This window comes from Oryx dammah, unplaced genomic scaffold (assembly GCF_014754425.2).
Source record: "Oryx dammah isolate SB20612 unplaced genomic scaffold, SCBI_Odam_1.1 HiC_scaffold_11234, whole genome shotgun sequence".
Taxonomy (NCBI): domain Eukaryota; kingdom Metazoa; phylum Chordata; class Mammalia; order Artiodactyla; family Bovidae; genus Oryx; species Oryx dammah.
The window spans coordinates 2,588-14,757 of record NW_024080627.1 but is presented as its reverse complement, the minus strand read 5'-3'; positions in this window follow the sequence as shown (position 1 = coordinate 14,757).

Here is a 12,170-nt window from a genome sequence, read left to right as displayed (position 1 = left end):
GGTCTGGTTCAAGCCAGCCTTCCCAGGCCTGCTCAGGAGGCCAGAGATCTATGCTAACTGGTTCATCATTGCCTTCACCAGCAGCCCCTACCAGTATCAGCAACAGCCAGCCCTACGTTCATGGTTGTGTACTTTGTATGCTTCCTCCTAGAAGGAGCTATGAACTTCATAGTGAAGGGATTTGATTGAGTCAAAGACAAAAAGCTCTGTATCCTGTGTGAGCAGATGGTGCTCTCTGTGTTCTCTGCCCTAGTGCTCCAGTTCAACAAGAAGCTGGATGGTCAGCCCCAGCGGTCTAGTGATGTGAGCTGCAGCAACAGACGCACCTGCTCGGTGTGCGCCTGGGACCAGTTGCTGGCTGTGGCCGTCCTTTCCAGCTGCTGCTTGATGTGACCGACACTGAGTACCTGGCCTGTGAGGCTATTATAGGCTCTTGTAGGGACTGAGAGTCTTGAAGATTGCTGTCTGCAGTGTTGGTGAGGGGCAGTGATGTGGCCCTCCTGCCTTAATGATCAAAACAGCAGGTCCTGCCTCTGCAGGGAGAATGGCATTGCCACTGCCAGCACTAAAGGTGATGTTAGTCTGGGTGTTTTATTTTTCTTTAAATTTTATTGTCTCAAGAGTAAAAATTACTGGGCAACTATATTTTTACATGGAAAGTTTCTTTTTTTTTTTTTTTAGATTTTTCAGTCCTGATTTCTTATGTTCATTATAAGAAAAAATATAAACATAATACTGTATAGTGATCCCTTAACACCTGCTGCAAAACAAGGGCTAGAATTATGAAGTAACAACAATCTAAAAAATAATAATTAAAACAATATCCCATCCTCAACTGTCCCCTTGTGAGGGGTAGGTAGAAATTTTGTGATCTTTGGAGGTCGCTACAGAGAAGTAGCTTGTTTTAGTTAGAATTACATCAGTTTGAGGGACAGTATTTTCTTTCACTATGAACAAAGCTAAAGTTTCTTTTCAAAACTTTGTTGATAGGTAGTGTTGGATGGGTGGGTATTGCTGATGCCACAGTTGAGGAAACTGTGTTGCCTGAGTTTGTGCTGCACAGACATGTGTTTCTATGTGTCAGCTGTTTTCTGATGCTGCTTCCTGCTTCTCCAGGACAAATACATAATATGATCTAGATAAATGTAAATATACATGGATTTTTTAATTCTTTGGAATTTCTGGATACCATCAACCCTGCTATCAATCATAGATGAAGCCTTGCCCTTTCTCCTACAACTGTAATGCTCTCTTTTAACCTCAATACAAAGATAAAAGGGAAAAACCCACAAACCTGACATATGCTAACTGCCTCAAATTTTCTCCGAGCTGGGAAGGATGGAGCAGATTTTTATTCTCATGAAAGCCCCCATCTCTGGGAGCCCTTCCCAATGTTTCCCCACTCGCGCCTTTCCCCGGGCCCTGGGGCCATGGCCCAGCCCAAGACAACTAGCAGTTGTGTCCCCAACACTAGACCTTCTGTCCCCTTAGCTCTTAAAGGGCCCTACCCTGGATAACTGTATTTAAAGCTGTTGTCCCTGCATGCATCCCCAGTGTGTGTGTTTGCCTGTGTGTGTGCCTGTATGTCTGTGCTCACACATGTATTGGGACCAGCAGTCTTTATAATAACTGGCGGCCAGGAAGCCACCAATATTGTTCTTAATCTCCTGTTCCCAGCCGCAAAGCCTCAGAGCCCAGCGTCCTGGTGTCAGCAGACCCAGAGGGACCCCAGGCAAGCAGAGCTGTGGGGGAGGGACAGGGAAGGCCCCCACTGCTGCCCCTCACTCCTGTACTGCATGAAGCATGAGCTCATCAACTGGGGGCGTGTGGGGTGGATGGAGAGGGCTCCAGGAGGTGGTTCCCATGACAGGCAAATCTTAAGAAGCAATGAAATAAAATTCATACTTTAAGGTAAGACAAGAAAACTTTAAACAAAGTTTCTCTCTGCCAATTTGACCTCCTCCCTGCCCTGAAGTGTGCAGTGTGCATTCAGTATGTGTCAACCAGACCTTCTGAAGGGCAGAAATACCTGACCCAATAGAAAGATCCATTTTCGTTCTTCTAACACCAGCCTTGTGACTTTATATGACACTGCCTCCCTATGACCTTAGTGATGTCACTAGCCATGTTACTCGTAGTCTGCCATTTTACAAGAATATTGTTTCCTGCACTAACAAATGTGTCACTGAGCCTCTGATAAAAACAATAATGACCAGTTGATCTAATATACAGTTTTATAAGATCCATGAGTATAATAAGGTGACTCGAGATATGGGAAGAAGCAACAGGTGGGGACCATTTCCAAGAGCATGACAGACAAGTAAGACAATTGTTCCAGAGGATTTTGGCTCCTGTTATCAGGGCTAGATGAATAATTGTACATTTAATGGCATATCAATGACATTCTCACCTGATGTAGGAAAGTCCTCCAAACCTTGACTGGAATTAAGATGGAAACGAATAGATTATGTGATAAAGAATGTTGCCCACCACCCATTTCTATAAGAATGAAGTCACTAGCTGCTGCAATTCACTGACCTGCAATCCACTCTGAATGGAAGTCATGGAAAATGATCAGGATTGTACTTTATACTCTGAGAGAACTGGTGAACCTGCCTTCACATACTTGGATAATTTCAGGAGACTTTCCTAAGAACCCAGTTTCTTGCATCTGTCCATGCTTAGGAAGCACAAAAAGCATGAACCATGATATCTGTTCTTCCTGAGGGAAGTAACCTTCTACCAACAAGTGGGCTGGTTTCATGTCCCAAATAACACACACACTGACCTCCAACCCTAACCTCCTTGAAACAGCTCTTGGAGCTTCTTGAGACAGTGTCTCCCCAGTTACACTTCTCAGGTTGATTCCAATAAAGTTTCCAATTCTTTCCTAGGTTGACTGTTTCCTAATTTTTCATCCACAAAAGCAAGTATGCATTGACCTCTGCAAGTCTCAGTGCAGAAACCTCATATTCTTATATTTTTCTAAATCAAAGTGAACACAACCCTGGGACCTCACTTCCCAGGAGGATGGAAATGTCTCTGTGCTTCAGTAAAAGAATTACCCAGGTTGGGCTGACTTGAGGGGCTCGCTGTCCAGGCCTCGTGGTTCACGGGGGCAGCTGCTTCATCCCTCCTGCTGAGAGGTTAAGGGCCATTTGTCACAATTCCAAAGCTGCTCCAGGCCCCTCACTGTGGCCCTCAAAGAAAGCGTAATGATCCTGTATTTAGTTCAACCTTCTCGTCAGAGACACTTCCCTGGTGACCCAGAAGGTAAAGAATCCTCCTGCAATGCAGGAGACCTGGGTTTGATCCCTGGGTTGGGCAGAATCTCTGGAGAAGAGAATGTCAACCCACTCCAGTATTCTTAGCTGGGAAATCCCATGGACAGAGGAGCCTGGTGGGCTGCAGTCCATGGGGTCGCAAAGAGACACAACTGAGTGAGATTCACTTGATCTTCTCATCATAGAGGAGGAGCAGCTGGACCCCGAGGATGGCAGAACTTGTCAAGAGTCATCCAGTGTGTGGCAGAGTCAGAGTCAGACCCAGGTTTCCTGTCCCCAGGCTGGCTGTCCGTTCACAGCCCCACGCTGCTTGTGGTAAGTGTGGCAGCATCCTCCAGGCTAGGACACTGCCCCGTCCACCCTCGTTCTGCACAAACCTGCCTGTCCCCCTGAGGAGGGCACTCACTGCTGCTAAGTCAGTTTCCTCATCTGCTAGATGGGGGAGGGGTGCTAGAGACCCCTGGTCCCTCCCAAACACCCTCTTCCCAGGGTTCCTGGACTTATCAGTCTTGGAGACTCAGACGTGGAGATGGAAGCTGGCTCCCTCTCCTCTGGTCACCCTCTCTGCTTGTTTCCTCTTGGCTGCTGGGTCCTGTTCATTGGTCCCATCCTCCCTGATTACACAGACCCTCCTTCCCCACAAGCTCTGCTTGGTGGAGACCATGTTTCTCTCTCACAACCTGAGTTTCCTCAGTCACTTCCCAGGGGTCCAACTCTCCAGTGATTCTTGTCAAAAACACAAACTGCTTCCAGGAGTCCCCACATCTGAGGTCTCCCAGACTACCTTGTTTCTACACATTCCTAACTTTCCACTTCTTCAGAGTCGAGCTCAGCAGCCAGAATGCTCTTGCCTTATTTAGGGAGCTTGTGTTTCCTTTAGGAAAAGCAAATTCCTTCCTGCTGGGCATATAGAGAGCTGACCATAGCAGCGGAAGATGAAACAGAAGCCCAGAGTGAAGGGAGGCAGATCTGGGGTCCACAACTGGATTCACAGTCACATCTGCTCTGAGTCCAAAGCAGACAGGCTGGGGAAGGAGCTGAGACATGCCCACACAGCCTTGTCTCCAAAGGCAGAGAGAAGGGAGGCGCCTTGGGTTCAGGGGTCTGACTTATTCAGAACCCATGGACTGCAGCACACCAGGTTTTCCTGTCCGTCACCAACTCCCGGAGCTTGCTCAAGTTCATGTCCATTGCGTCGGTGATGCTATCAATCAACTTGGATGGGAACGGGTAGCTGTGGCTCCCAAACCAAACTACTTAATGTCCAGGGCCTCCTCTAGCCCTTTAGCACACACAGTTGATGGAGAAGCCGCCCCCTGTGGTGCCAAAGCCTCAGGCCCTTCCCTTGCTCCTCCTGGCCTGAGCTCCCTGTCTCCTGGGCCAGCGGCCAGAGGCTCCCTCCTCAGCCAGCGAGAGCCTCCTCTGCACACGTGACTCCAGCAGATGCCCTCCAGACTGTGGCCTGAGCCGCATCCAGAACAGAGCCTGGGACACAGATGTTTCCATTCTGTGTTCCTAGACCAGCTTCTTGGAAAAATCAGGGACTGCCTTTCCTCAGTGCTCCTCTGAGTGGGGAGAGTTGGGGCCATTCCCTCCTGCGGTCTCAGGCACCTGGTTATCTCCCTTGGGTGCCAGTGCAGATGGCCGATTCATGTGACCCTTGTCTGTGGGGTTGGTTCCTGGAACTGAGAGAAGAGGGAAGGGGCTCAGCATTTCCTGAAGTTCTTTAACCTGCTGAGCTTTGGGGGAGACTGATCTGTGTTCAAATCCAGACTCTGTCAAGGAGTAACTGTGTGGCTCTGAGCTAAAAACATAACGTACTCTCTGTGGTTCAGTTTCATCATCTGTTAACTGGGGATGACAGTAATAGTATCTCTGAAGATGAAATGAAACAGAGGTAATAAGACACCTTGTCAGACTGTTGGTGTTCAAAAACTATGGGCTGCTTTATCTTTCTGGAATATAAGGTACAAATCAATGCCAATCAGAGTTTAAGGTCCTGCACCCACATGACTGGGTTCAAATCCCAGCTCTGCCAGTTCCTACTTGTGTGATCTTGGACTCGTTACCCTCGGTGTGCTTGTAAAAACGGGGACACTTTGTGCATAGTTCATGGGTTTCTGGGAGGAACAAATGAATCCGGAGCAGGGCTTGACCTGTAGTGAGCGCTGTGTGTGACACCTCTTAAACTTTTATGTCCATAACTACCCTGTTGGCCTATGGCAAGTGTTTCTTAAATGAATATAACAAGTGCTTACAGCTCAGACTGTAGCCTGGAAATACCGTCTGGGATGCATTCCATCCTTTTAGCCTTTGGAGTGAATTTTTGACAATCACTGAGTCATGTTTTGTCCCATTTAATCCTAACAATCCTTGGTCTTGTGTGAGGGACATCTCCATGGAGGGAAACCACTGAGGCTGTGAACTCATCGCCATGTTTGAGGACAATCCCATCATGTGTGTGACCTGGGGAGAGACTGGGCCTGACCCTCACTAAGAAAGGAAAGGCCAGAGAAATCTTGGACCTGCCCCATAAGTAGGGCCTGGACACCCAAGAACAGGTGACACACAGAAACAGAGACAGGTCAGCATTCCTTCTGCGGGGCCCACAGCAGCATCCAGTGTGTGCCTCCAATGCCCACAGTGCCTAGACCAGCTGCCCTTGGCTGTGACTTGGCTGCCCAGCACCCCTGCTTCTGGTCTCAGCCTGTAGTCAGGCTGGTCCCTCCCTAATGATTCTCCAAGCTACCCAGCGTCCTTCTAGTACAGTTGTTCCCTGCTTAAGTGACTGAGATGTTCCCTTCAGGGTGCAGTTAACAGCCTTTATGACTAAAAGCAGGAGCTTATATCTCCATTTTCTGGATGAGCGAACTGAGGCTTAGAGTGGCGTTGACTGACACAGGACTACCATGTTCAGGACTGGGGAGTGGTGTGTAGACAGGTAAGGAGAAAGACTCTGAGATGACCAAGAGGAATTGGAAGCAGTTGTCACTGGCTGGAGGGAGGGAAGTGAGGAGGCTGGAGAGGTAGAAAGGGGTGTGAACTTGCACTCCTTTGGAGGTGACATTTTAGAATCTGTGTTCCCTCTTAAGGGAGCAAACAGAAACCTTCAAAGTATCTTACTTTGACTTTACTCTAAACCAGTCTTTGAGGGAAAAGCTGGAAATGACCAACCTAGACAGCATATTAAAAAGCAGAGACATTACTTTGCTGACCATGGTCAGTATAGTCAAAGCTATGGTTTTTCCAGGAGTTGTGTATGGATGTGACAGTTGTACTATAAAGAAAACTGGGTGCTGAAGATTTGATGCTTTTGAATTGTGGTATTGGAGAAGACTCTTGAGCGTCCCTTGGACTGCAAGATCAAACCAGTCAATTCTAAAGGAAATCAGTCCTGAGTAGTCATTGGAAAGACTGATGCTGAAGCTGAAGCTCTAATACTTTGGCCACATGATGCGAAGAACGGACTCATTGGAAAAGACCCTGATGCTGGGAAAGATTGAAGGCAGGAGGAGAAGGGGACAACAGAGGATAAGGTGGTTGGATGGCATCACCGATATGATAGACATGAGTTTGAGCAACCTCCGGGAGTTGGTGATGGACAAGGAAGGCTGGCATGCTGCAGTCCCTGGAGTCACAAAGAGTCAGACACGACTGAGCAATTGAACTGAACTGATGGAACTACAGAAAGCATCTAGAAGCTTATGGCAGGAGAGCAGCTGAGGGGTGGATGGATCTGGACCACATAGTCTAGAGATGAAGAAGGGTAGACGGATTCACAAGCAGTTTGTGAAGAGCAGCTGGGAAGGTGGTGCCATTGACTAAGATGGGAAAGATGAGGAAGGATCAGTGTGTGTTGGGGGCTGGAGGGTTTGAGAGGTGGGACTGGACATGTTGAGTGTGATGTGTCCTGAGACATCCAGAGGAAGAGATCAGGAGGCAGTAAAGTGTGACTCTGGGTCCCAACAGAGATCAACTCCAGATACAGGAATTGGGGAGTTGTCACCACACAGCCTATTCACTTCCTTCAGTATCTTCTTAAATGTCATATCCATGGAGCAGCCTGACCTCCACCCACCTGAAATAGCAGCCTTGCCCCTCCCCCACCAGAGACACTCCAGTAACTCTTACCTGTGTTCCTTTTATCGTGGCATTAATCACCCACTGACTTGATGTTTTATATTGATGTGCACATCTCCTGGGCTAGAAGTAAGCTCCCTGAGGGCAGAACTCTTGGTTCTGTTCTCTGCTCTCTGTCCAGTGTCTAGATGGGGACTGGCACACACACTTGGTGAACAAGAATATTTACTGATGAGTGGAATATTAAAGTCACTGGACTTGATGAGCAGGAAAAGGTGGTCTGGGCCCGAGTCCTGAGGACATGGTTCCCTCCTGTTGCTTCTTCCCACATCTGTAGTTGTTGCTGTTTAGTCAATAAGTTGTCTCAGACTCTTTGCAACTCACTGGATTGTAGCCCACCAGCCTCCTCTGGTCATGGGTTTTCCCAGGCAAGCATACTGGAGTGGGATGCCATTTCCTTCCCCAGGGCATATTCTAGACCCAGGGATCAAACCTGACCCTCCTGCATTGGCAGGTAGGTTCACTACCACTGAGCCATGTGGGAACAGTCACTGTATTACAATCCTGGATCTTATAAACTATATATTATATCAATCATTTCAAGAGGCTTAGTCATCATTATTTTTCATCACAGATCTGTTACTACAAGGAACAAGGCAGGAATCTTTAAAATAGGCAGAACACAACTAGTGCAGCTGGAGACATGAATCAGGTCCTAAGGAAGGTAGCAGTGCTATCTTCTAAGGCGTTACAAGGCTTCCGCTAGAAAACGCCACCCTTGTGGTGAAATGGGTGTTTCTTCCCTCAAAGAGTTCTGGTTAAGGCACAATGCAGATGAAATATGCACACTAGACGAGAGGGAAGAGGCTGAAAGAGACAGACAAACCGTGTTATATTTAAAATTTTCTTGTCTTGTCTTAAAAGAGGAATTTTATTTCATTGTTTCTTAAGATCTTCCTTCCAGGAGGACCACCTCCTGGGAGCCCTCCCCCTCCATCCAACCCGCCCCTGGGTGAAGATCACAGGCTTCATGCCAGTACAGGAGTGAGGGGGCAGTAGAGACGGGCCTTCCCTCCCCTCCCCCACAGCTCTGCTTCTCTGGCTCCTCTGGCCCTGGTGACACCAGGATGCTGGACTCTGCAGCTTTGTGGTTGAGACCGGGAGACTTGTGGGGCTTTCACAGCCACCAGTTTCTGTAAAGAGCTGCTGGTCTCAATGCAGGGGAGCAGTGGGCATGTACACATGGACACACACATGTGCACTGAGCTTGCAGACAAGTGCACACCTTTCTAGAGAGGCATCCAGCTGCTGTCATGGCCTGCACATTCTGCGCAACAGGCTGCAACATCCTGTGATGCTGGCATTGGGGTGGGGCCCAGCATCTTGCATCATAGGCTGGGCCGCACCCCCAGGCTCTGGTTCAGGTGTGATTGGGGTCAGTGGAAGGGGCTCCCAGAAACCTAGGTTTGGGTGAGGGTGGAAATTGACAAGGACTCTCCTGAGTGCTAGGCAAATTGGGGCCATTAGAATATGTGGACTTTGTTTTGGGTTTTTGTGTGTTTGTTTCTTTTCTTTCATCTTTGAATTGAGATTGAAAAGGACATTATCAATGTGGAGAATGTTGAACCGTCTTCTCTATGATTGACAGCAGGGACTAATAGGAACCAGAAGCCCCGGAAATTCTTCTAAAATTATGTACATTGATTAGATTACATTGTGTCTGTGTCCCAGAGAATCAAGAAGCAGAAACAGAAAGCAACTGGCATACAGAAACACACATACATGAGTGTGTCCTCTCACACTGAAGCAATGCACGTCCTCGGACAGTGAGATCAGCAACCCCTATCCCATCCCCGAACACCTGCACAAGAAAATTTGAAAAGAAATGTCCTCTTTAAGAACAAAGTCACTCACATGTATTAACTTTTTAAATGCCTTCTCAGTATACAATAGTATACAGTATACAAATACTATTTTACTCCACTCATATGTGGTACCTAGAAGAGTCAAATTCATAGAGTCAGAAAGTGTATTGGTAGATGCCAGGAGCAGGAGGTAGATGGGAGTTAGTGCTTAAGGGGGAGAGTTTCAGTTTAAGAAGGTGAAAAATTTGGGAGAGAGATGATCGTGAGAGTTGCACAGTGAATGCACTTAGTGCCACTGGACTGTACAGTTAAATATGGTTAAAGTCACACATTTTATGCTCTGTGACTTTTACCACAATAGAAAATAAACCTTACAAAAAGAAACCAATGTCAAAAATGTCTTTAATCAAAGAGACCCCAAAACTGGGTCACTCAGTAATTTTTGCTCTCCTGAACAGAAGATAGTAAAAATGAATAAGTGAATAAAACACTGAGGCGAACATCACTGTCAGGCTGGTAGTGCCCATGCCCTTGTCCCTGCAGTGATCAAATGGTTTTTCATCACCGAGGCAAGCAGGCCACATCGCTGCCCCTCACAAGCACTGCAGACAGGTGACTTCACGACCATACAGTTCTCTCAGCTCCTTTTTTAAATTCCCCAGACAGTCGTTGGGATTGAAAGCATTCACCCCTGACTTCCTCTAAGGTGCCCTCTATGCAGTGGGTGTTCAGTGAGCCTGCAAAAATCCTGGATCCAATCTCAGGTGGGGCTTAGCACCCAGTGGGGCCCAGGGATCCAGGGTCTCTGCTTCAAGACTCTTGCCCACTGGAAATTATTGACCTCAAGAGAATTTTTTCAGTGTAATGGGGATGTAGCCTATATATCCCCCTCCACTGGACTAACGGGGCCCAATGACTAGCTACCCACGCCCACCCGCAAATGCATATACAACTAGGGCACCACCAGGAGACAGACACACTTTGGCAATGAGGCCCCTCTAGAGGCCCAGGGTGTGAACAGCTGCACAGAGGGCTCTGTGCTGTGGAGTCAGCACCTCAGGAGGTGGGAGGGGACGGTGGGCAGAGGAGGAAGGAGTCCCAGGTCCTGATGGATCAGAAGAAGGAAAATGGGGAGAGGTGGTCAGGACACAGGAGATGAGAAACCAAGGATGACCAGAAAAGGGGGCAAAAAGCAGAAAAAGTAGAAAAGGTGAGAGAAAGACAAACCAGGATATGGGCACCCAAAGAAACCAGGAAGGAGACAGAGCAGAAGGAGGGAAAGAAACAGAAAGGAGAGTGAGATGAAAGGGGAAGGATGTGAGGAGGGAGAGAGGGAGCCAGGAAGAGGGCACCAGAGGAATCCAAACTCTGTGAAGATCCGGAATGGGACCAAGCAGAGTCTGGAGCCCTGGAGATATCCTCAGTCCCTACAGAAAGCTGGCGGGCCCAGTACAGCAGCTCAACCACGTAACCCAGCAGGCTGACGGCTGTCAGGATGGCCACAGCCAGGTGCTGGTCTCAGGAGCGCATGCAGACTGTAGGGGAGGTCATCAGTGCAGTCCTCGTCACTGGGCCAATGAGCACGCCCGTCAGACTCCTCACTGAACTGACAGAGCAGTCAGAGGTCGAGAGCGCTAATGTAGAAAAGGACAGAGCAGGGTCACCACAGCCTGGAAAGTGGGGAGGGGGTCAGTAGGTGTCCTCCAGTCATCCAGCTTCAGCAGCGTGGCCACGGCTTCTGGGATGAAGCAGATGGAGTAACGGCCCCTCCAGGGCCGACTGGTGCATGTACAGGGAGGTGTTGCTGAGGAAGGTGATGATGACACAGGCCACGAAGGTCTCCAGCACCTTCAGCAGGCCTGGCACAGTGTGAATGTAGCTGGAAATCTCCGTGAACACATAGCAGACCCACGTCCAAGCCACATCTGTGATATACAGCAGGGATGCGAGACAGGTAAAAGCAATAGCAGCGACAGCCTGGTCCTGATAAGGTACACAAGGCAGGAATCGGGTGCAGGTGATGGAGTAGACGATGCAGGTTGAGAGGCAGAGGAGGGCGGCGTAGTACGTGTCGGTGTCGAGGAGGTGGTACCAGAGACAGCAAGCCAGGACCGGAGCTTACATAACTCAACAATGGAGATGATGAGAGTCAGGGCCAAACAAAAGCACCAGGTGGCCACGGGCCAGTTACCCATGGCCCCCTCTTCCCGGTGCCCATGCTGGTCCCCAGCGAGAAGGCCACACTCTTGGAGAACAGGTGCAGCAGGTGGAGGAAGTGGATCGTGGTGTCCAAGGTCTGTGGATGTCAGCCTGTTGGAATGGTGTTATGACGGTCAGCCAGCTCTCAGACACTGGTAAGGTAGTGATCTTCACTGGGGACCACCCAGAGAATGATCCAGCTGCAGAGGTGGATTGAGTTAGATGCCTAGAAAAGGCTCAGGGCCCTGTGAGGACTGAGGCTCAGGATCCATGGAGTGTGAACCAGTGACTCAGACACCTGGTAACAGCACAGCTGCTCTACAGTTACTCTCCCCGCCCATCAGCCTTGGCCTTCTCAGGGGACTTGTCTTATCCCAAACCTTATAGCCATGTTTGGTCTGGCCTCAAACCGTGAATATTTTATCTCTCTGAGCTGTGTACCTGTATCTATGGAGACAGAAGTTAGGCTGGTCCTTACCTGCAATCCCATCCCTCCAAGGCTATGAAAATGGAAAAAAGAATTTTGAAAAAATTCATTTGGTAACAAATTTTGACCTGAACAAACATGAGACAATTTATGTTCAAAACTTCAGTTGCACAAACACTAATGTATCTGATTACAAGGTGCTTTCAGACCCCAGTGAGTGTGACATCATACAGAGTAGATGCACCATGTCACCTATCTGGAGCCGAAAATTCTGAATTCTGGAGCAGATCCAAAGGCTTCAGAAATGGGATATTG